This window comes from Megascapheus bottae, chromosome 6, assembly GCF_031878675.1.
Source record: "Megascapheus bottae isolate mThoBot1 chromosome 6, mThoBot2.hap1, whole genome shotgun sequence".
Taxonomy (NCBI): domain Eukaryota; kingdom Metazoa; phylum Chordata; class Mammalia; order Rodentia; family Geomyidae; genus Megascapheus; species Megascapheus bottae.
Window position 1 is genome coordinate 32,110,182 of NC_143514.1, and position 22,658 is coordinate 32,132,839.

A 22,658-nucleotide genomic window follows, 5' to 3' on the forward strand; every position below is an offset into this window, starting at 1 on the left:
TAAATAATGATGACCATTGTTAGTCCATTATCATTGTCTAATTCTTTCTCTACTCTGGCTACAAACCCATCCTGTGACACAGGAGAGCAAGAAAATTACATAACAGATAAACATGACATTTTGCAAGGGAGCCAGAATTGAGGTTGAGGAAGGACATGGGTGATCTCAGCCCTGTTTATTGGACAGATGGCTTCCTTAGAGCCCCAGTGAGGAAATGAAACCACACTTACTCCCATGAGCTTCTGGGAGGGGAGAAGTGTTATCCATGTTTAAGCCATTTGCATAAAATAGTGTATAGAAATCACATCTTCCAAAGGACAGAGCAGAGGGAAAATACCCCTAGATTCACACAATGGCATTTGTTATGGGCACAGGTGGTAAACATTTCCCATAGCTCAGTGGCATGGAGCACTGCAAAACATGCCTTTTTCCAAATAGGACCTGTGAGAGGAGGAAGTAGCCTTGTCTTGCCTGCCGAATGAAAACTAGGTCAGGGCATTTTACTGCCACAGAAGTGCCTGGAACAAAGGTGACATTGGGCTGGAGCAAGCTTTTCCAGGTCCTATTTGCTTTCACTGCCATATTCTCAGAACAAGGTGATATAAGATGCATCAGAGGAGTTTGCATGAGAGCCTGCATCTTCATAGCCAAAGGGAAGTACAGAGCTTGAAAGCCATCCAGGAAGACAATTCCCACAAAAAGTTCCCCCAGACTATCTGAGCACTATCTCCATTCTCAACTTGAGTTCTAAAGGCTGGCCTGAAGGAACTTCTTCCCAGAATTAATTAGCCCAGCTTTGTGAAAAGTCAGACATGAGTCCTTTGTTTGCAATTGTTGTAAGTAGCAAAAGTGTTCCTAGAAGTTTTTGACCAGTTGCAATAATGATATCTAGGTTCTTTTACCTTTCCTACATCTCTTTCCTTATAATTCCTACAGTATAGCCTCTATCTTTTGGAGCAGGCATGTTGCCAATATTTAATACTAGATCTGGATTGCACAATCATTACTTTGCATACAATTGAGGATTAGAAAGTCATCCATAAGTACTTTCTGTGATGTGTCTTTATTTCCTCCTCCTATTAAAGACTAATGCAAACCTTATTTAGTAACTCCCCAAAGCATAAAAACATTTCAAAAACAGGAGTTTTCCCATTTAAAAGTATAAGAAAGGGCTGGAAGTATGGCCTAGTAGTAGAGTGTTTGTCTAGCATGCATGAAGCCCTGAGTTTTATTCCTTGGAATAAAACATACACAGAAAATGCTGGAAGTGGTGCCGTGGCTCAAGTGGTAGAGTGCTAGACTTGAGAAAGCTCAAGGACAGTGCCCACCCAAACCCCAGGACTGGCATATATATACACTTAGAAATAAACAAAACCCAAATTTCTCTCGAAACTCAACGGATCTGTATCACTAAGTCCTAGTGTTTTGAACTCACAACGCTACAGGACTGAACACTGTCCTATCATGTGGGAATACATTTGTCCCTGAGCTCTGGACACTGGTCCAGAACAGACAGGCTATGTATTGCCACTTCCTGGATTCCAGAAGCATTTGGATTTGGAACCAAACCATTCCAATTGAAAAGCTACTAATTGTTCTTCAGTGAACAGAATCAGACTGTCATTTTGATATCTTGTGGAAACATCTTCTGTTCTACTTCATTGGCATTCTGATGCTGAAGGAAATAGAAATTGATGGCAGAATGGCTCTCTCCATAAGTACCCCCCAGTGTTTATTGCTCAGAAAAAAGCAGGGTGGTTTTGCATTTCTATTTTTTTCTTTCCTTGTTATAGAGCACATAACACAAGCTTGGACTGGGGTTCATGCTCTCTTCATGCTCATCGACTCCAAAGAATTACAGAAAGCCTCATCTCACTCTCAATCTCTGCCTCTTTCTGTCTTTGTGCAATGATTATTTCCAGATTTGGAACATAACTAATGTGCCATTCATGCCATTGTTAGTTCTCCTTCCTTTTAAATTGTTCATGTCATTCAGAAACAAGAGGTCTTTATAATGAGGCTTGCCACACTGTTTTTGTAACAATTATGAGTATATTACTTTCACCCAATTAAAAAGGAAGCATTTAAGAAGTTGTTGAAGATCTTAATTTCAGTGCAATTCCCCTCCTCCCTCTGTAGATGTAGGATGGCTCAAAGCCGTAAGAATCATGTTATCTTCTCTATTATGAAACAATGTGGAAATGAAAATGATGTAATTTAAAAGAATAGGCATCATCCCATTGATTCTTCCTCCTCCTCCTCCTCCTCCTCCTCCTCCTCCTCCTCCTCCACTTCTTCTTCTTCTTCTTCTTCTTCTTCTTCTTCTTCTTCTTCTTCTTCTTCTTCTTCTTCTTCTTCTTCTTCTTCTTCTCCTTCTCCTTCTCCTTCTTCCTCTTCCTCTTCCTCTTCTTTTTCTCCTCCTCCTCCTCCTCCTCCTCCTCCTCCTCCTCCTCCTCCTCCTCCTCCTCCTCCTCCTCCTCCTCCTCCTCCTCCTCCCCCTTCTCCTTCTTCTTCTTAGCCTGGAAAAACCAACACACAAAGAGGCTAAGGCAGCGTTTAAGTGATGTAATGAAAGCATCTGGGACAAAAATCCTGGACTTCCATTTCAGTTCTGGCTCAGACTGCAGCAACTAACCTTGGGAAAATCATCTATCCCCCTGGGTCAGACTTTGTGTAGGCTGTGGGGGATGTGTGAATGAGCAATCATGGCTGTGGGCTTTGTAGCAACAACATTGCTTGGGGAAGTGCTTGATGTTCAAAGGTAAACCCTTCCTGCCAGCAATGAGGAGAGCAAGGAGAAGATTGAAGTGGGCTGTCGCTAAAGCTGAGTTGTCTTCTTGCCTATTGGGAATGCCAAGACTGGTTGGAAGAAGAAAGCCACCTGCAAGTTCACAAGGCCCAGAATGAACTTGGCCCCATGTTTCCTGACGTTAGAATAAGGTTCTTTTCTGCATTCCCAAGATATTGCCACTTCAGTTCTACTGATACTGCTTACATTATAGACATTATTTTTGCTTGCTTCTTGTCTGTTTCTCCTTCTAAACTATGAGCTTACTATAAGAGTGTATGACTGAGCCACCTTTACCCCCAGATTAAGCATTATGTGTGGGTGTATTTCTGAGGGTGTTTCTAGTTGAGATTGTATTTGAATTGCCAATCAGTAAAATGGACTGACCTCCCCATCACAGTACAAATAATTTGATCCATTGAGGACCTGAAAAGAACAAAAGGTATAAGAAGGAGGAATTATCCTGTCTCTTTTTCTATCTCATGGTCTAATTGGGATAGCTCCTCTCATCTTCTCTTTTCTTTGGACTGAGATTTAAACCAGTAGCTCCTCTAGCTCTTAAACCTTGGGTTGATTCACACTATTGCTTTTCTTGAGTCTCAAACTTGCAGGCTATAGAGATTGTGAGACTTTTTAGTTTGCAAAATTGCATGAGCCAGGGGGCTGGGAGTTTGGCCTAGTGGTAGAGTGCTTGCCTAGCATGCATGAAGACCCGGGTTCAATTCCTCGGTACCCCACATACATAGCAAAAAGCCAGAAGTGGTGCTGAGGTTCAAGTGATAGAGCTCTAGCCTTGAGAAAACCCAAGGACAGTGCTGGAGACCTGAGCCCAAGCCCAGGACTGGCAAAAAAAAATTGCACGAGCCATTTACTCACAATAAATGTCTTTATATAATATATACTACATACTATATAATATATATGTTGACATCTGCATATGTTCTTATATATAATATATACAATGTGTTATTTATGCCATTATATATTATATATAGTGTTTATGTCTATGTATCCTCTTGGTTCAGTTTCTCTAGAAGAATCCTGACAAATACAGTAGGCTCAAGTAGCTAATTCTGTTCCTTATGTATAGTAAGTTCTCAATAAAATATTTGTTGGGAGAATAAAGGATATGCATGTAGAGGAGCAAATTGGTAAATCCAAATTTATTTCATCAATTCACCTGATCAAATCCAATTTAGAGAAAAAAGTATCCAGACTTGGAGAACTGGTGTTTAAAGACCTATTTGCTGATAAGCAGTTATACAAACTTAAGGTAGTCACTCAAATTTATAAATATTAATTCCTAAGCTGTAAAATAAAGATTTAAAAACTCACCCTTTCTACTTCATAAATCATTGGAGAAAAATATATTCATTTGGTGTATCCATGTTCCCTAGAAAAATTCCATTCTTATTATTTCTTGAAGGCTCATGTCCAGACCTTAGACACATTTGTCTAGGATTCATTATACTCCAGCCTACCAGGAAAGAGATCTGTATATTTGGGGCACAGAGTGGTGAAGATGCTTGAGTGTAAATCTGAGAATATGTCCCTGTTTCCTTGGTTGCTTTCTTGGTAAAGTTATACCACTCTGAGCTAGGAGTGATTTTAAGAGGCTGCCAATCAACTCAGTCAAGAATATATTCTATTTTACAACATCTTCTGAGAGTACCGTAGTTAATATCACAAATTGCATTGCTTAGATAATTTTAAGCCTTTTTTTAGTGCGTGTGGGGTCTTTGTCCTTATATTCTTTATTCATAACTTTTAAAACCAGCAACATTAAATCTGCCATGGCTTCCCACTAATTGCCTGTAAATCACCCATGTGTGAAGTTCCACACGCCTATCCACTGGCATAAAGTTGAAACGCCCCACACAGTCAAAGGCCCTGATGGGGAAACCTGTCATTTGGCCTATGGAATGGTAATAGATGTGGAAATAAGTGATGCATAATGGATCATGGGATTTAAAATCCAACCTCCACATCTGAGCTGCTTGAAAAGGTTAGGGGATTATATAGCTGCAGCCACATCAATTATGAAATAGAAAATACTCTCCTTTCCCCTTCTGTCTCAGAAGGTGGTAAACATTTTATCCAGGTTTCCTCTGTAGAAGCAAAGGACTCTTGATTTTCTCCTCTCAGCCTGCGGTCTAAATAAGTGGTGAAAATTGGGAAATCAAGTCCCAAGAATGACAGGCAATGATCCTTTACTTATGACTTTATCCACAATTTGGCTTGACAATTGATGGGAAATGAAGTATGATCAATTTCATCTGCCTGTACATCATTTCTCATTGACTGACTTGCCAAATTGTTGATTGAATAATTAGTTAAAGTTCAGTCAGAGGGCTATTTTACACAGCCTTTTCCAAGACAAATCTTAATGGCATGTCAGAAATGCCAGATTGCTGCCAGGACTCAGGACATTAATTGTTTATCCTTTCACTTAAGGCAGTAAGCTACCATGTCAGTGTAAATAAACATAATAGTCCCTGAGGGATGAATGGCAGCTGTGAGTGAAGCATGCCACTTAGAGACAGAACTTAGGCTTTACAGATGGATTCTTCTCATATAGGAAAGAGATGTAACCAAATACAAATATAAATCCAGAAGATGCTAAGTCACAATACATCTTTAGGTTATGAGAAGATGCTTCTCAATGACCTATTAAGGTGAGCAGCTAGAGTTGGGCAATTGGGTGAAGAATAACAATAGACCTCATCCAAAAAAAAAATAAAGCCCTTCAGGCCCAAAACATCTACATCTATGATAGCACATAGTTACTTGAAGAAAGAGGATCTCTTGGTGCTGGGAGTTTGGTCTACTGGTAGAGTCCTTACCTAGCATGCACAAAGATCCAGGGTCAGATTCCTCAGTACCAAATACATAGAAAAAGCTGGAAATACTGCTGTGACTCAAGTGGTAGACTGCTAACCTTGAGAAAGCCCAAGGACAGTGCTCAGGCCCTAAGGTCAAGCCCCAGGACTGGCGAAGAAAAAAAAGGGAAAGAAATATAATCTCCTTTCCACTTTGGCAAGTTAAGTTTCATAAGTGGGGTTGAATGGCTTTTCATGCCATTCATAATCCATCTTGAAGCCAAGCTTGACTCACAAGGTCTAGCTTGGAATTCTTGAGGTCTTGTGTATTAGTTCAAGTACTTTACCAAAAGAATGCCTAGATCTTGGTGACAGCTGGCTAGTTCTTGTTCACAGTGCACTCACACAGTGTGGAGAGGTCTTTGCCTTGTGATTTCTGTGCATAATCTGCCATTCTGCCAGAGACATCTTCCTATAACAGCCTCAATACTTCATGAATTAACACTTATCACCTTATTTAAGAGAGTTTCTTAGACCCGACTTCTCACTGCCAGGTGCAGTGGCTGAAGCCTGTAACCCAAACTATACAGAATGCAGAAACTGGGGCTATCATGTTTTATGAACAGGTTGGAGACTAAAAGTTCATAAGACTCCATTTCATCTAATGGCTTGGAATTGTGGTGTGTGATTAGCATCTCCAGAGATACAGGGAAGACTAAATCCTACTAGGGCATAAAGTAAGATCTTACCTAGAAAGTAATCCAAAGGAAATGAAGGTGTGGTTTAATTGGTAGAGTCTGCTCAGCAAGCACAAAGACCTGATTTCAATGCCCAGGACTTCCAAAAAGAAGAGAAAGAAATTTTAAGATAACTTTACCAAGTTGCTGCTGGATTTCTTGATAATCTCTACCATTCTGTTGTGAGATTTTCTTTCTTTTTTTTCTTTTCTTTTTTTTGGAGAAAGAGAGGACTCTCTTTATTTCTATAACTTCATTCCCTATTTCCCTTTGTGTGTCTCCTGAGACAGCCAAGTTCATCAAAAGACTCAGTGAATGCTGATGAATACACAATACTAAAATCAATTATGAAATTCTTTGAATGTACCCGTCACCATCTAGAATGTTTATTGAAAGGCATCTGGACAAGAGTATGACAGGAAGCCATTGTATATCTTCACTATCAGCACTGGGAAGGTCCAGTCAGTCCAATCAGAGCTTGTCCTCCAAGTTTCTTCCATCAGTGGAGGACAACATGAAACCTGAGGCATGCAATCAGGATGGGAAGGATCTCATTGTTTCTTGCATCCTTCCTCTTCAGTCCCTTAGAGGCCCGCACTTTTCCTACTCTTGGGTTGGGTAATGTCTGAGAATTGCTTATTGTTGATTTCCCCCTTAATTTCCAGAGCAAATACTGGCTTGGAGTTCCTGCATTCTATATTCCCCTTGGCAATTGGGCTTCTGAGCTTTTTCAAAGTCTGTTTTTGTATAGGTTTGACATTAATCAACTAAGGATGCAGCTAGCCACAAATAGATGCCCTCATTTTATTAAGGCTCAAAAATCTCCTGAACATTAATTCTGTAGAGAAGGTTCCACCTCCCCCAACTTAACACAGACTTTGCATCCCTCTCTACTACCTCGTGACCCAAATGTCAAATTTCTCAAAGTATCTGGTCACTCAGATGTTGTAGTTAAAGTCTCAGCTGAGTGACTCAGTTTCACTATCTGCCAACAAGAAAACATTGGGTGACTTATTTAACTGCTTTATACCTATCTTTTCTCACCTACAAAAGGATAATATTAAATATTACTACCTCTGTCAAGCAGTCACAGTGAGGATCAATTATGTTAATGTATGTAAAGCACTTAGGACAATACCTTGTCTATAAATAGTGCTTATATGCTCTCTTAATATATTGTCAACTCTCACTCTATTAGAAAACAAAACTGTGACCTACAAAATAATAAGTCATCCCTCCATATCCATGGAGGATTTGTTTCAGGAATTCCACTGGGATACCATTCTATAGATACTCAAGGCCCTTTAGTATAAGATAGCATACTATTTATATACAACCTGTATATACTTCCCCATATGCTTTAAATATCTGTAGATTACATGCAGTATCTAATACATGGTAGATACTAGCTAAATTTCTGTTATACCATGTTGTCTAGAAACTAGTTACCAAAATTACTTGCACATGTTCAGTACCAATCTAATCTTTTCCGAATATTTTTAAAATATTTCATTGACTCAGCCAATTTGGAATCTGCAGATGGGGAGAGATGACTAGGTTCTGTACTACATGCCATATACACAAAATAGAAACATTGCAAAGATTATTTTATCTACTAATAAAATATTCATACATGAGGGCCGGGAGTTTGGCCTAGTGGTAGTGTGCTTGCCTAGCATGCATGAAGACCCAGGTTAGATTCCTTGGTAACACATACATAGAAAAAAGCCAGAAGTGGTGCTGAGGCTCAAGTGGTAGAGCTCTAGCCTTGAGAAAGTCCAAGGACAGTGCTCAGGCCCTGAGCTCAAGCCAGGAGTGGAAAAAAAATTTCATATGTGAATTGAAAATAAAATAAACTCAATTAGTGGTAGATAGAGCTATACAGATAGGGGTGAGCTTTCTCGAGATCTGTAATTCCCCAAGACTATAATCTAGTCATCATGAAGTATTTGTGACTAAGACAGTCAGGTAGTCTATAATCCCAGCTAAACAGGAGGCTAAGTTTGGAGTTTGTGAGACTCTTATCTCTAATTAACCACTTAAAAATTCAGAAGTAGAGCTGTGGCTGACATGGTGGAGCATTAGCCTTGAGCACAAAAGCTCAGGGACAGTGTCCAGGCTCTGAGTTCATGATGAAGGACAGACAGGCAGACAGACAGACAGACAGACACACACACACACACACACACACACACACACACACACGCACACACACACTAGTGGCTTTTCTAATCTTGAAATCAAATGAACATATCTGTTATTTCAGGGATTAAAACATATTTCCACCAATCATAGTTTCATTCCAGTTTGAATATGCATCTGATCTTGTGTGAGCCAGAGATGACAAAGTATCAACATGCATCTACATTTCTGAATTCTGTCCTGGAAGTCAGTGCTTCTCATAGCAAAACAACTCTCATTAGCTCTAATTGTACTTGTCTTAAGTAAGGAGTGCCACTCACAGATTACTGGCACTCCAGGAAAAAGGCCAAAGCTTGTTCCCAGCAAGGAACTATCCACCTGTCAGAAAAGTGTGAGGGTATTTTGTCCTCTGCTTTTCAGAAGCTTAGAGTGGCAACCTCAGATTTTAAGGATTTTGATCAGACATTCTGACCAGCTGAGACTTCAGGAGGTGAAAGACATTTTGGTCCCCAACAACTTAACAACATGTAGATTGGGGCGGGGGGAGAGATAGCAGCAGTTCAATTTTTCTTTGGAATATATTTTTTTTTGTGTGAGAACTGGTGAATTGAATCCATGTGTCCTCAGGCTGAAATTGCTGTGAGAAATAGGCTAAGAAATCCAATTTCCGAGCTAATTAGGGCATGATCTTTAACATTTATAAGAAGAGGAGCAGCCAAGTGTTCTGTCTGTAATGCCCAAGTGTCTGGAGTTACAGGCTCAAATGACTGACACACACAGAACCTGCTAAGGTGGCAAAGCTGAGCACACACCCAAATGGGCAATGCCTCAAGCTGTATGGCTCTGCCTGATGCAAGCAACCTTCCCAGAGCTCCAAAAGCTTCTTGGGAGTGTCAACCACAGTGGTTTGCAAAAATACCTGGAAATGTGATCATATCCTATCGACCTTCTGCCCACTCATTAGTCAAATGAGCACTGATTATGTACCAGGCTTTGTGTTGGGGACCCATAAGGCATACATGGGGAAGCCTCCTGTCTAGAGTACTGAAATTTTACCACATTGGTAACACCAATGGGATCTGCCACAAGTTTTTAGTGTTGCCAGTGAGGTTATTGTCACTAGACTGACAAACCTTCCCTCAACTTTTCTAGTGTCAGCCTAGAAATGAAAAAGAACAGCAAAGGGGAAGGAATGAAGATCATTCTCTGTTAAACAAAAACAACAACAACATCAAAAATGTATTTCAGTATTTTCTGTACAAAAGGAAATTGACAATTTTGTTCTAAGAAAAATACTCTTAAGACCAGTAAGAAACTTGAAGGCACCTCAATTTTCACAATGATAGAATTATGATTCCCTCAGGGAGAAAAAGATCACCTATAACAAGGGAGAAGGTGAGACAAGAATCAAGGCGAGAAATATAGCCTTCGAGGGAAATAAATCCAGGCAGGCAGATCAACTTCCTGTCACATGGGAGAGAGCAAGAAGACTGTATTTTTCATGTTAGGTACAACTGGAAAAAATGACCTCTTCCCTTGGCTCTCTCCCCTGTACCCTGGAAATCCCTGCCCAACACCTGTAACCCTGACAACTGACATGCCTGGGGGCAGTGGGAGGTCCCCACTGAGGTATTTCCCCTTCCTCTGAGATCACATCCACTTCCACTGTGGCTATACCCCGCCCCCTATATAATCTCTCCCTAAGCTCTCTTGCTCTACCCACTCCATCTTGGGCGGCAGGAGTCTGCTCTTTCCTCACTCAATAAACCCTCTTCTCCTGAACTGCCTGGAGTTTCCTTTCTGCAGATCTTACATTTTCCAAAGTCTGTTATGGTTAATGATGTCTGTGTAACTGCTCAAAAGCTTGTTTTTCACCATTGCTCGTTTTTCCCTTGAATCCATCACCTATCACTAAGGTCTTTATTTATAGTTTCTCTTCAGTATCAAAAGGCTTGCAATTCTGCCCAGAATTAGCATTTGCCCTTCTCTCTGTATCTCACGTTTATGGTAAATTAGCTCTCATCAACTCTTATTTCATATAAGGCTCTCATTTGCATCCATCCAAGTCTACTCCTTTCCAGTCTGCCACCTGGCCTGGTTGCTACTTTCAACTCAATCCAAAGGAAAAAAAATCAATCAACTTACATTTTAATAGATAAAGTCTATGGAAAGTGTCACAGGAGGTATTTTGGTCTCTTTCAAATAGTCACTCCAAGAAAAATGTGTGTTTGAAAGGTTGGATTGTGTGCGGTTGTTTGGAAAGACTGCTTCTCAGGTAGCTCTTGATACAGAGGGCTCACAAAAATAGTGAGAAACACATCAAATCGGACCCCTACTTGCCAACATACAAAGAGTGAAATTTCCTTTCACAAGTGTCTTTCTGTCAGCTTGGTAGAGGTTGTCCCTTTCCTGTAGCTTAAATTGTGGCAAACAGCCAGGTGAAAGCTGCCTGTTTATGGTGATGGGCCGGTAGGTCAGAATAGCTTGTATTAAGATAACAGCCTTTGGCTAACATTTTTATCAATGCCTACTATAGTCACAATACTTAGAACTCTCCCTGAATCCTCTTAGCATTTCCCATTTTATAAAATAGACAGGGTTATGACCCCATTTCATGGATAAAGATGCTGAGGCTCATGTTAAGTAATTTGCTCAATATAGTGTTAGAAACTGAAACATTAGCCTGACTCCAAATTGCATGCTTGGAACACTTTTACATGCAACCTAGTAAATTTTACCCAAGGCAATGGCCAACAATATTGAGAACTGGAAGTTTATTGCTATATAGTAAATGCCCTTGCACACCTTGTGAAGTCACTTGATCTGCTTCCTGGCACCTGAGAACCTTCAGATAGACATTAGACTAATTAATCTCTTCTCAAGGTGCTGTTTATAAAAATCAACATTTCCAACAATGTTTGTTACTTTTTAAACACATACGAATTATAATGGTTGTCTACAACAAACATTTTTTCTTTAGCACTTCTTTTGCTTTGGGTATGGTGTGTGTGTGTGTGTGTGTGTGTGTGTGTGTGTGTGTGTATGTGTGTGACTCTGGAGCGACCTATGAACTGTAAGTCTGGCTGCTTTCCCTTGGGCAGCTCTGAGGCCAAAAGTTTTAGCTAACAAACCTTCCAGAAGCATAATGGACGTGAGAAACAAATCCATCTGTCCTTCATAAACATTACAAGTTAAAAGCCATTTCTCAAGTCCTAACATAGTTTGGCATGTGCTTCCTGATAGTCAAATACTTGCAACTTCTAATTCATCAACTCACTTTTTAATATTCCAATATTAATAAAAGCACAGAGGAATGAAGAATATATACTGAAGAATATTAAGAATATTATTCAAGTAGTGGTGACAATCTTCTCGTTCTCTGCTTTTCTTCTTCCTCTTTTTCCTCCTTCTGTTTCTCCTCCTTTTTTTCTACTTCTTTCTTCTTGTACCTCTCCTTTAAACAAACCAAATAAAAACAAAACAGGACAAAACACCAAGTTCCTGGTTTGTGGGGAAAGGTAGGGGTTGGTATCTAGATATTTACTGTCAGTCCCAAAAGAGTAGAAAGTTAGTTCTTTGAGTATTAGGAACTTGTTAGATGCTGCGTCCCTATGGCCTGGAATCACAGTAAGGCTGTGGTATGTGGTAATGGAGGAAGGAGTCCACAATGGATGGCACTATGGAGACACTGGAGTGTGGAGTTCTGAGACACATGCACAATTTTAGATACTAAATTGAGTGTGAATTATGAGCTTTGGACACGCTCATGTACTTACATACTCTATACATTCATTTGGTGGGACAAAGTTTTCAGACATCCCAGAGTTATATGCTGCATTAAGCAGGTAAGCCAGGGTAGAAGAGTGTTAACATTGGTCTCAGCTCTTTTTCTGCCATCTCCAGATCCACTCTCCTTCATAGTGCTCTCCTTACTAGGCTTGTTCAAGTGACTTGTGTTGGCCAATGGAATAAACAGACAGCACACAGAAGAATCTGGAAAATACATGGTTCATTGCTGGTCTTAGCAGCTTGCAACCAAGTGAACAAGTCGAGGTTAGCTTGATGGACAATGGCCCATTCACTTCCTTGCCCCAGGCAATAGCTGGACCACTACTAGACATATGATGGAAGTCAGCTGAGAAAATCAACACTCAACTGACCCACTAATTGGCCACAAGAGTGTGGGGCAACGCAGATGAGACAAGTCCAGGGCAGGTCACATGAGCTTCCCAGTGTAGATGTGAGCTAAACAAGTGGATGTGACTTTTGAGCTACTAATTCTTTGTGATTTTTGTTTGATAATAACAGGCAGCTACATTTCCTGATTACAAGTACTGGCTAAAATTATACACACACAGTATGCTGGTTCTTGAAAAAGATTAAACAGGATTGTCCCAAATCTCTTTTTTCTTCTTGTCAGTCATGGGACTTGAGCTCAGGGCCTGGGCACTGTCCCTGAGCTTTTCCCCAAAGGCTAGTGCTCTACCACTTTGAGCCATAGCTCTACTTCCAGGTTTTTGGTAGTTAATCAGAGATAGGATTCTCCCATACTTGCCTTCCTGGGCTGGCTTCAAACAATGATTCTCAGATCTCAGCCTCCTGAGTAGCTAGGATTACAGGTGGGAGACACCGACATTTGATCAGAAATCCAAGTTCTTAAAAATATCTTTAAGGGTATCAAAAGGAATATTTGTATATCGGTGTCTATGACATTTTTCTTAATAGCCATCATATGAACAACTCAGATGGATGTAAGTGGGTGAATAAATACACACTAATGCACACTATAACCACACATACACACAATGGAAGACAGCCTTAAAATAAATAAAATTCTGGAATCATTGTATAATATATATAATCCTTGGAAACACAACGTATAAAATCATTCTGGTACATAAAAGCCAATACTAGATAATTTCACCTACACAAGGGACCTAGAAGAGGCAAGTTCACAATGATAGAAACTAGAATCGTGGTTTGTAGAGGTTCAAAGGGGTTAGAAGGGAATGGATCAGTACTTTCCAATAAGTACAGGATTTCTTTTTAGGAAGATAAAATTCTGCATCTGGGTAATGTTGTTAGTTGCACACTAATGTGAATGTACTTAAACCCTTGGAATTATCTCGAAATTATTTAAGATAATTAAAATGAGTCTGCTGCAGTAGCCTACACCTGTCATCCTAGCTACTCAAGAGGCTGAGAGCAGGAGGATGGCAATTTTAGCCAGTCTGGGCAAAAATCCTAAGACCTCATCCCAACCAATGAAAAGAAAGGCATGGTGGTGCTTTCCTGTTATCCCATCTATGCAGGACAGTCTTAGCACAAAGTGAGTTCCTATATTGAAAAAAATAATGAAAAAAAAAAGACATTTGGAGGTGGATCAAGTGATCCAGGCACGAAGTCCTGAGTTCAAACTCAAATACCACACACACACACACACACACACACACACACAAACACACACACACATACACACACACACACACACCATTCAAATTGTGAGTTTAAAGTTGTATTGTTTTTTTTCTGATCACTGTTAAGAAAACATCCCCAATGTACACATTTTTAGAATCGACTCCAGACCCACCGAGTCTCTGTTTTGACTAGACCAGGCCATTTCCCAAACTATTCTTGTGCATAATTCAAAGACATGAATACACTGAATCAGAATAAAAGTAAATCTTGACTAGGAATCAGGAAATATTTGGAAAAGTCACCAGATACTGTCAATGTTTGAAGGATTAAAGTTCCATACATAAGTCCCTCCTTTAATTATAGAAAAGCACCAGATTTCAGATGGAACACACTGAAAGGGCAAATTCTTTACTGTCCTTCAAATTCAAAGCTGAGAAAGCAGCCTGGTTTTTATTTGTTCAGTCATCCAGGGGAATGGATTTACGAAAAGGTAATTCTAACCTTTTTATTTTTCTGCAATATTGGAGCAAGAATAAATTGAATTGCTCTGTCTGAAAAGACCCAGCTGTGTGAGTTTACTTCTTTTTCATAGTTGCTAGATCTAAGTAGTTATGAAACAAAAATGTTGCATAGAAATGATTCTAAAATAATTTCCATTCCATATATGAAACACAGCTTCCCTTCTGTAAGAGGATGAGTGTTACATACTCAAGGTAGGTAATTCACATGGCAGAAACCATTCCATATTCTGTGCTATATAATTACAAATGAATTTTCATCTCCAAACATTTCACACATATTAGTCATGGACCTTTTAATACCTCTGAATTTTTGATGGATCACTTGATGGTGGTTCATAGGCTTTGCAGAAGTCTCTGGGAAAGTTTAAACTTAAGCCTCAAGTTTAATAATGAGAAAGAAAGCAATATACAAATGGCATGTAAAAAAATCCGCACATTAGTTTTTCAGGAAAAGACTACCCTTCATTCTGCTCAGTAGCGAACATGATTCATCTCTTTGTCTCACTGGAGAATGTCATTAGATCTAAAATAGGAATACATTTGACTCAAATATAAAATATAGCTGTCCAAAGCATTTTTTACTTCATAATGTCATTTACAGAGTGTTTTATGTTTGGTATAGCCTGAAATTTTTAGTTTCAAACATAACCTGTAAGATAAAAACGTCATCAAATTTCTTTACTGTAAAATAGAATGAAGTCATTGAGTCTTGACAAGATACCTATTATGGTATTCTGGGAGGGACAGTTATTTGCTAGATAATACTGATGAGAGATCAGCTATTCAGGGTCATGGGCCTAGGTCTCGGGATCTTTTAGAACATGGCTGTGATTCCTGGAACGTTCTATAACGGGTTTTCAGTTAGATTTAACCACAGGTAGCAGATTCTGTCCTTGCATACTCATTTTACATTTGAGGAAATGACTTCCTATAGTTTTCTAGTGACTTAAAAACTAACTTCTAATGTACAGTTTTATTTCCTAAATTTCTATTCACTTATGGACTATATTTTTATATCAATGTCATCTATTCCAAACCAAACAACAAAGGCATTTTCCTTTGTAATCTGCAGTTTGTGGGACTCTGTCTCTTCCTAGCTCTGGCCAGCATTCCTAAGCTTAGACTATGACAGCTAGTCAAGCATTTCTTTCTCTCTGGGGGAAATCACATGACATTTCTGAAATGGACCCCATCTGGGAGCTCTTCCTGTTAAAATATAACACATCCTGGTACAAATCCTAGCAGATTACTCTCATGTCTGAAAGTACCACTTTCTTCTCTGTCATTTCTGACCATCTGACCTGCTCAAATGTTGTAATATGATTTCCACCTCACACCTTTGCAGGTTCTTTTCTCACTTAGAATTCAATGGAGACACCAATCCTGGAATAAGAGAAAAGATGAAATGTGCTTGCCGCCCGCATTTTCCAGAGACTCACACAAACAGTGCCAGCCTCCTTCCAGGCTGGAAGATGTTCCACTGCTGTTTTTGAATTGAAGCCTCCTGAACTCTGATCTGCAAACCTGCACTGTGGTGAGCATCCAAGCACATTGCAGAATGGTGAGAGCCTTGTCGTGTATTGGACAGAGTAGTTTTCAATGTGTGGGAAAGCCACCTATGTTTGTTTTCTCTTCTATCATTCGCAAACCCATTCAATGGTATATGTTCACGACACTCTGCTGTCATTAGCCAGAGCATTTGGAGGAGAAGGATCCTCACAACTCATTCATGTTTGTTACCTGAAAGCTTTGTGCAATGGCTGGTGTATAGAGTAGGCCCTTAGTATACCTCTGGTACAGATTCAACACACACTATGATATGGAAAAACTTCCATAAAGGCAGGAGAGGCCACCTGGTGTGAGAGCTTCAACTTTTCTGGCTCAGGTTAGAAACTCAGAGGTTCAACACACACACACACACACACACACACACATATATGTATATATGTATATATATACACACATAAAATTTTTATCCATTCATCAGAAAGAATAACTATACCATTTGCAGGGAAATGGAAAGACCTTAAAAATTATATTACATCAGGTTCAGTGAGATAAAGAGCACTTGCTTATGTTCATATGTGGAAGTTAGATCTAAAATGTAAATGTACATGAAAATATACACAAAGCCATATATATACATATACATTGTAAACTGACTAAAGTATGGCATTGATGCTTTATGTTGGGGTGGATTTCCATAGCATACCCCATGTAAACACTTAGCAGATGGTTTAACAAAATGAATATCAAGAAGTTAACACATGCCTGAAGGAGGAATTAAGGTGAGAGGGCAGGATACATGGAAAGAAGACTTATGGGTGAATACAGTTATAATAATTAATGTACACATGTGGAAAATGGAGCTAAGCAAGAAGGAAATTATAGGGTTGAGAGAGATAGGAAGAACAGAATGATGAAAGGGGTGACTGATGGAAGAGCATTATATTCATAAATTGACATGTTAAATCAAAAGCTCTGTGTAATATTTAAAGCAACCCTGTTTTTTTTTTAAGATTTGGTTCTGTCAAAGCTTAGCTGTGAAACTGTTTGCAAATCTTTTAGTGTCTTCCAGTCTTCGTTTCTTCCATAAATGAACATAGGGTAATCATGCCTGTCACCTTTATAATAAAGTCCTATTTGGAAAATATAAAGAAAACATGATAACATGATTGAGCCACACTTAACACAGGGCAAAACTTTACAAGATAGTGATGTTAGTGTTTCTTTTCTATTGATATATTCACTAGATCCGCAGGGATTCAACTCCTGGGTCACTCTGCTAGTTGCTGAGAGTTAAATCAGTGAAGAAATATTGTCTCTTCCTACAGAAAACCAACATTTTGACACAGATATGAATTTAATAAAGGAGGAGGTAAGTCATAAGTACAGTTTCTAAGTATGTATACATGGTTTTTAATGCATACCATTCACATTCATCTTTTCATTAAAATTTACGTCTAGGACCAAAGGATAAAGCAAGGGGGAAGGGAAGGAGAAATAGCAATTTTTAAGTTTTGGGTTACTTCTCAGTGCCTTAGAAAATGTTTTATTTTATTTTTTGCCAGTCCTGGGCCTTGAACTCAAGGCCTGGGCACTATCCCTGGGCTTTCTCAAGGCTAGAGCCCTACCACTTGAGCCACAGCACCATTTCTGGCTTTCTTTTCTATGTACATGGTACTGAGGACCCAGGTCCTGCCACTAGGCTAAACTCCCGGCCAGAAAATATTTTATATATTAATATATGTATACTATATATGCATAGTATACATATATCAATATGCATAATATACAATATATTAGCACATATAATATGCATTATTATGTATATGCACAATATATAGATATAATACATAACATATAATATGTGTATAGCATAAATGAATCTATATGTATGCATACATATATATATAAATAAATGGGATAATGACTATGGTGCTCAAATTAAGATACAATCTGTACTAATGGTGGATGGTTGACAAATATTGGTGAGTAATTCTGATCATATACAATTCTCTCCTGAAAGAAGCTTTAAAATGACCTCTAGTCCTGAGATAACATAAGTTTTAAGTTGTTTATATTTCATGGGAGTTTCATGTGGCCTCCAGTCTGAACAGATGTTCCAGTTTTTTTCATATATTTTTATTGTAATTAATAGAAGGGTTACATTGTATTCACCAGATAGAAAATGCATTACTTTGCATACATTGATACCCTTTCTCATGTCATGGTCCCCAATTCTCACCCCCCCCACCCCACCGCTCATGTTGTTAGATGTTCCAAGTTTTTAAGGAGCCAAAGTCACCTTTTGTTACTCTCCTCTAGGTTTGAGCCCAAAGATTTGACCCAAGTAAAGCAGGGCTTGCCTGCCTTCATCTGGTTGTTGTCTCCAGTGCATTTTCCTTCTGACAATGTAAGGAATGATAGCTCTTCTCAGGGAGGGGGCGGGGAATGATAGTATTTTTGAATCTTGCCTATTGGGACCACAAACAGCATTTCAGTGTCACTCTGATTTCTGAAACTCCACCTACAAGTTAACATTAAATGGAAGTCCTTTGTGGAGGTTGTCATTTTAATACATTCCATTCATAATTCTCTTGCATCAAAATGAAACTGTAGAAGCAGTGTGTGCATCATTGGTACCTCATCAATGGATACGATATAAACACCTATGGAGATGCTTTGAAAAAGCCCAGTGTCCACCTCAGGCCATGTCATTCTCAATTTTAGTTGAGAATATTTTGGCCACAGAAAAATCCTCACCTTCATGAGTACAACAAAGTCATTTTGGAAAGAGAGCCAATGAGCAAATTAATTCTTTTATGGAGCTGTCAGATTTGATTAAGATGCTTTACTACATATTAAAACTCATTAACAGGGTCTATCAAGCCATTTTCTAAGTGATTTTTTTTTCTAACGTCTTTACATTTACAGTCCTGGAAGGCTTTTGGTGTCAATCAAAATAGATGACAATGCTAAATCACTGGTTCCATAACATAATTCAACACTGGTTGAATTCTGCTGTCTCTGTAAAATACGACCTTGCAAGAGGGGTTGATTTGCCTGTTGCCTTCTCTGTAAGAAATATATATTTATAACCTCATTGTGCTTGTATATATATGCATATATTTCCTGTGTATATTATTTCATAGGAAGCTTCTTTAATCATAAGGAAATTATCTTCAATATTAGGTGAAAGACTGAAAAGATTGTAGTTTCTTTTCCTCTTTCACCTTTTCATCCAGTATTTCCTCAAATGGACTGTAAATCAGGAAGCATTGGTGGAGAGAAGCTCACAAATGAAAACAGAAGGAATACAGCTTTCCTGGGCATGCTTAATGAAAAAAAGAGGGTACAGTTAGATAAATCTGTACAAAGGAGGCATACCAGGAGCATTTCCAGTGCTGAAAGCTAAAGATAACACAGTGAAGAATGAACTGCTTCGATATGAGGAGAAGGGCCCTGGCAGAGTCAGGCTTTGAACATTTCTCCAACATTTAACAATTTCCTTACATAGAAATCTCAAAATTTTTCCATTGTTTCTGGTAATACAGAAAGCATAAAGAGAAATCAATCCCTCATGTGACCAAAGATTAGCGTAGAAAATGCTCCCATATTCCTCACAAAATTCATTAGACAAAGCTTCAGTTAAACATAACTTTGAGAATGATGGTAATGTTTAATGGGTACTGAGAATGCACCATAATGTAGTCTAATAAAGTGTTCATTAGTCTAGCATCCATTGATTGAGCTCTCACTGTTTCCAATTTTACACTGAGAGTGGGATGAGGAAGAGAAAGCACAATATATCCTGTGCCTTTGGGCTTATTCTGGCTAGACAGAATTTGAAAGCAATAATTACTGTGCAGTACAAAGGTAGAATACTACTATGTACAGAACAAGTGTGAAAGGATGTAGTAGGAAGGTCACTGAGGCATCACAGCAGGGTGCAATGGGAGGTGCTTCTTAAAGCTTAAGTTGTATTTCTACAGAGTTGTCTATGGAACATGGCACAAATTGGGAAAAGTGATGGGAAAGGTGACTGCAAATGTGAGGTACCCAGCTTCCTATTTGATGGGTAAGGGGAAGACATGGCAAGTTAGTGGCTTGCCAGGATAAGTACCTGGGTGTGGCTTTGAGAGGCAGCAAATTGGACAGTATTTCTTGGGCCAGAAGATACCTTAAAGTATGACTTATTTCAAAGTATGAAAATTTAATTTATTAATTTTATATATAGTAGATCTTATTTCAATTTCTGATGTTTCTGATTTTATTTTTGTTATTTCTGTCCTTCTAGTTGTTTTAGAATTAATTTTCTTTGAAAGAGTCAACAAAATTGACAGACTCCTGTCAAGATTAATCAAAAAAAGGAGAGGGGAGACTTAAATAAACAAGATTAGAGACCCTACGGGAACAATGATGACAGATATCCAAGAAATAAGTATTATCAGGGCCTATATTCAAAGAAACAGGATGATCTAGTAGAAAATGGATGATTTCTTAAATAAATATAGGCTACCCACATTAAACCCATGAAGAGGTAAACAAATTGAACACACTAATTTCATACAATGAAATAGCGGAAGCAATCAGAGAAATGCCAATCAAAAAGAACCCAGGTCCAGACAGTTTCACTGCGGAATTCTACAAGACTTTTTTTGTTTGTTTTTGCCAGTCGTGGGCTTGAGCTCAGGGCCTGAGCACTGTCCTTGGACTTTCTCAAGGCTAGAGCTCTACCACTTGAGCCTCAGCACCATTTCTGGCTTTTTTCTATGTATGTGGTACTGAGGAATCGAACCCAGGTCTTTGTGCATGCTAGGCAAGACTCTACCACTAGGCAAAACTCCCAGCCCTCTACAAGACTTTTAAAGATAAAGTAATACCTATACTCTTGAAACTCTTCCAAGAAAGAGAAGCAGAAGGAGTAATACCAAATTCATTTTATGAAGCTAATATTACACTCATCTCCAATCCAGGGAAAGACCCACAAAAAAGAGAACTACAGACTAATTAATGAACACAGACTCAAAACTCCTCAATAAAATACTAGCCAACAGAATCCAGAAACAAATTTAAAAAATTATACACTTTGGTATGTCCTTGTTTCAGGACGATTGGGTAAATGCCAAGTAGTGGAATTACTGGGTCATAGGGGAGCTCTGTATTTAGTCTTTTGAGGAACTGCCATACTGCTTTCCATAGTGGTTGAACGAGTTTGCACTCCCACCAACAGTGTAGTAGTGATCCCTCCTGGCCACATCCCCTCCAGCATCTGTTGTTATTAGTTTTCTTAATCCTGGCCATTCTAATGGGAGTAAGGTGGAATCTTAGAGTTGTTTTGATTTGCCTTTCTTTTATGGCCAGAGATGTTGAGCATTTCTTCATGTGTCTATAGGCCATTCTTATTTCTTCTTCAGAGAAGACTCTCTTTAAGTCTTTGGCCCATCGTTTAATGGGGTGGTTGTTTCTTTGGAGATTAGTTTTGGATTGATTCAATTTTTTGAGCTGTTGATATATTTTAGATATGAGGCCTTTGTCCGTTGTATGGTTAGTGAAGATCTTCTACCACTCTATAGGCTTTCTAGTTATTTTGCTAGCTATGTCCTTTGCAGTTTAATGCAGTCCCACTTATCCAGCCTTTCTCTGATTTGTTGTGTTTCTTGGTTCTTATTAAGAAAGTTTCATCATTGCAGCACTATTTACCATAGCAAAGATATGGAACCAACCCAGATGTCCCTTGGTTAATGAGTGCATCAACAAGATGTGGTATTTATACACAATAGAATTCTATGCTGCTGTCAGAAAGAACAACATCTCCCCATTTGTAAGGAAATGGAAAGATTTAGAAAAAAATCATATTAAGTGAAGTAAGCCAGACTCAAAGGAATATAGGCTCAACAGTTTCCCTCATTTGCCATAATCAGTAGAAACCTTGGGCTCTCTTAGCAGAGATTTACAATAGAACAAAACTTAGATACATAAGGCCATATAGTGTGATGCTAAATGAAAGGACCTCCAGGATATCAAAACAGAAGCCATATAATGAGTGATTGTTTTCCTTAATGTACTATGTTATCTCTCATCTCTTTTGCTGTTCCTTGGTTATCTCATATTGTTACAATATTTCACCTTTTTATCTGATATATTCCATATATGCATATTTGGTTATTTGAAATTGAATAGGGAAGGGGGGAAAACAAGATGAGGGGCGGGATTGTGGGGAGCGAAATGGGGAACAAGACATGAGAATGGGTAACAATGTTTGTGAAGTAATGCACCCTCAATATGGTGAATATAATATAACCCTTCTATTAATTACAATAAAAATATATGGAAAAAATGTACACTACGATCAAGTAGGCTTCATCCCACAGATTCAAGGCTGGTTTAACATTCTCAAATCTGTTAATGAAATACATCATATCAATAGAGCTAAGGATAAGAATCATATGATAATTTCGCTGGCTGCAGAGAAGGCATTTGACAAAATACAACATCCATTCATGTTGAAAGTACTAGAAAAAATAGGAATAAGAGGTACATTCCTTAAAATACTTAAAGCCATCTATGACAAACCTCCAATCATTATTATACTAAATGGAGAAAGACTGGAACCATTTAGCGAGGACTCAAAAGTTGTCTACCCAATGCTATTTACATGGTATTGGAAATTTAAACACAACTACATAGTCATAAAAACTTATGACTCTATAGACATAATGTTTTATTA

The 22,658-nt window shown here is 38.7% G+C and overlaps 1 protein-coding gene and 1 long non-coding RNA gene across 2 annotated transcripts in view; one reads left to right on the plus strand and one right to left on the minus strand.

The window, feature by feature from the left end:
- Positions 1-22,658, minus strand: part of St6galnac5 (ST6 N-acetylgalactosaminide alpha-2,6-sialyltransferase 5) — a 176,363-nt gene that overhangs the window by 50,074 nt on the left and 103,631 nt on the right. The window lies entirely within an intron of this gene.
- Positions 17,188-18,620, plus strand: LOC150061619 (uncharacterized). Its single transcript, XR_016535842.1, has 3 exons — positions 17,188-17,303; positions 18,254-18,341; positions 18,548-18,620. It is a non-coding gene; the product is annotated as an uncharacterized LOC150061619 (long non-coding RNA).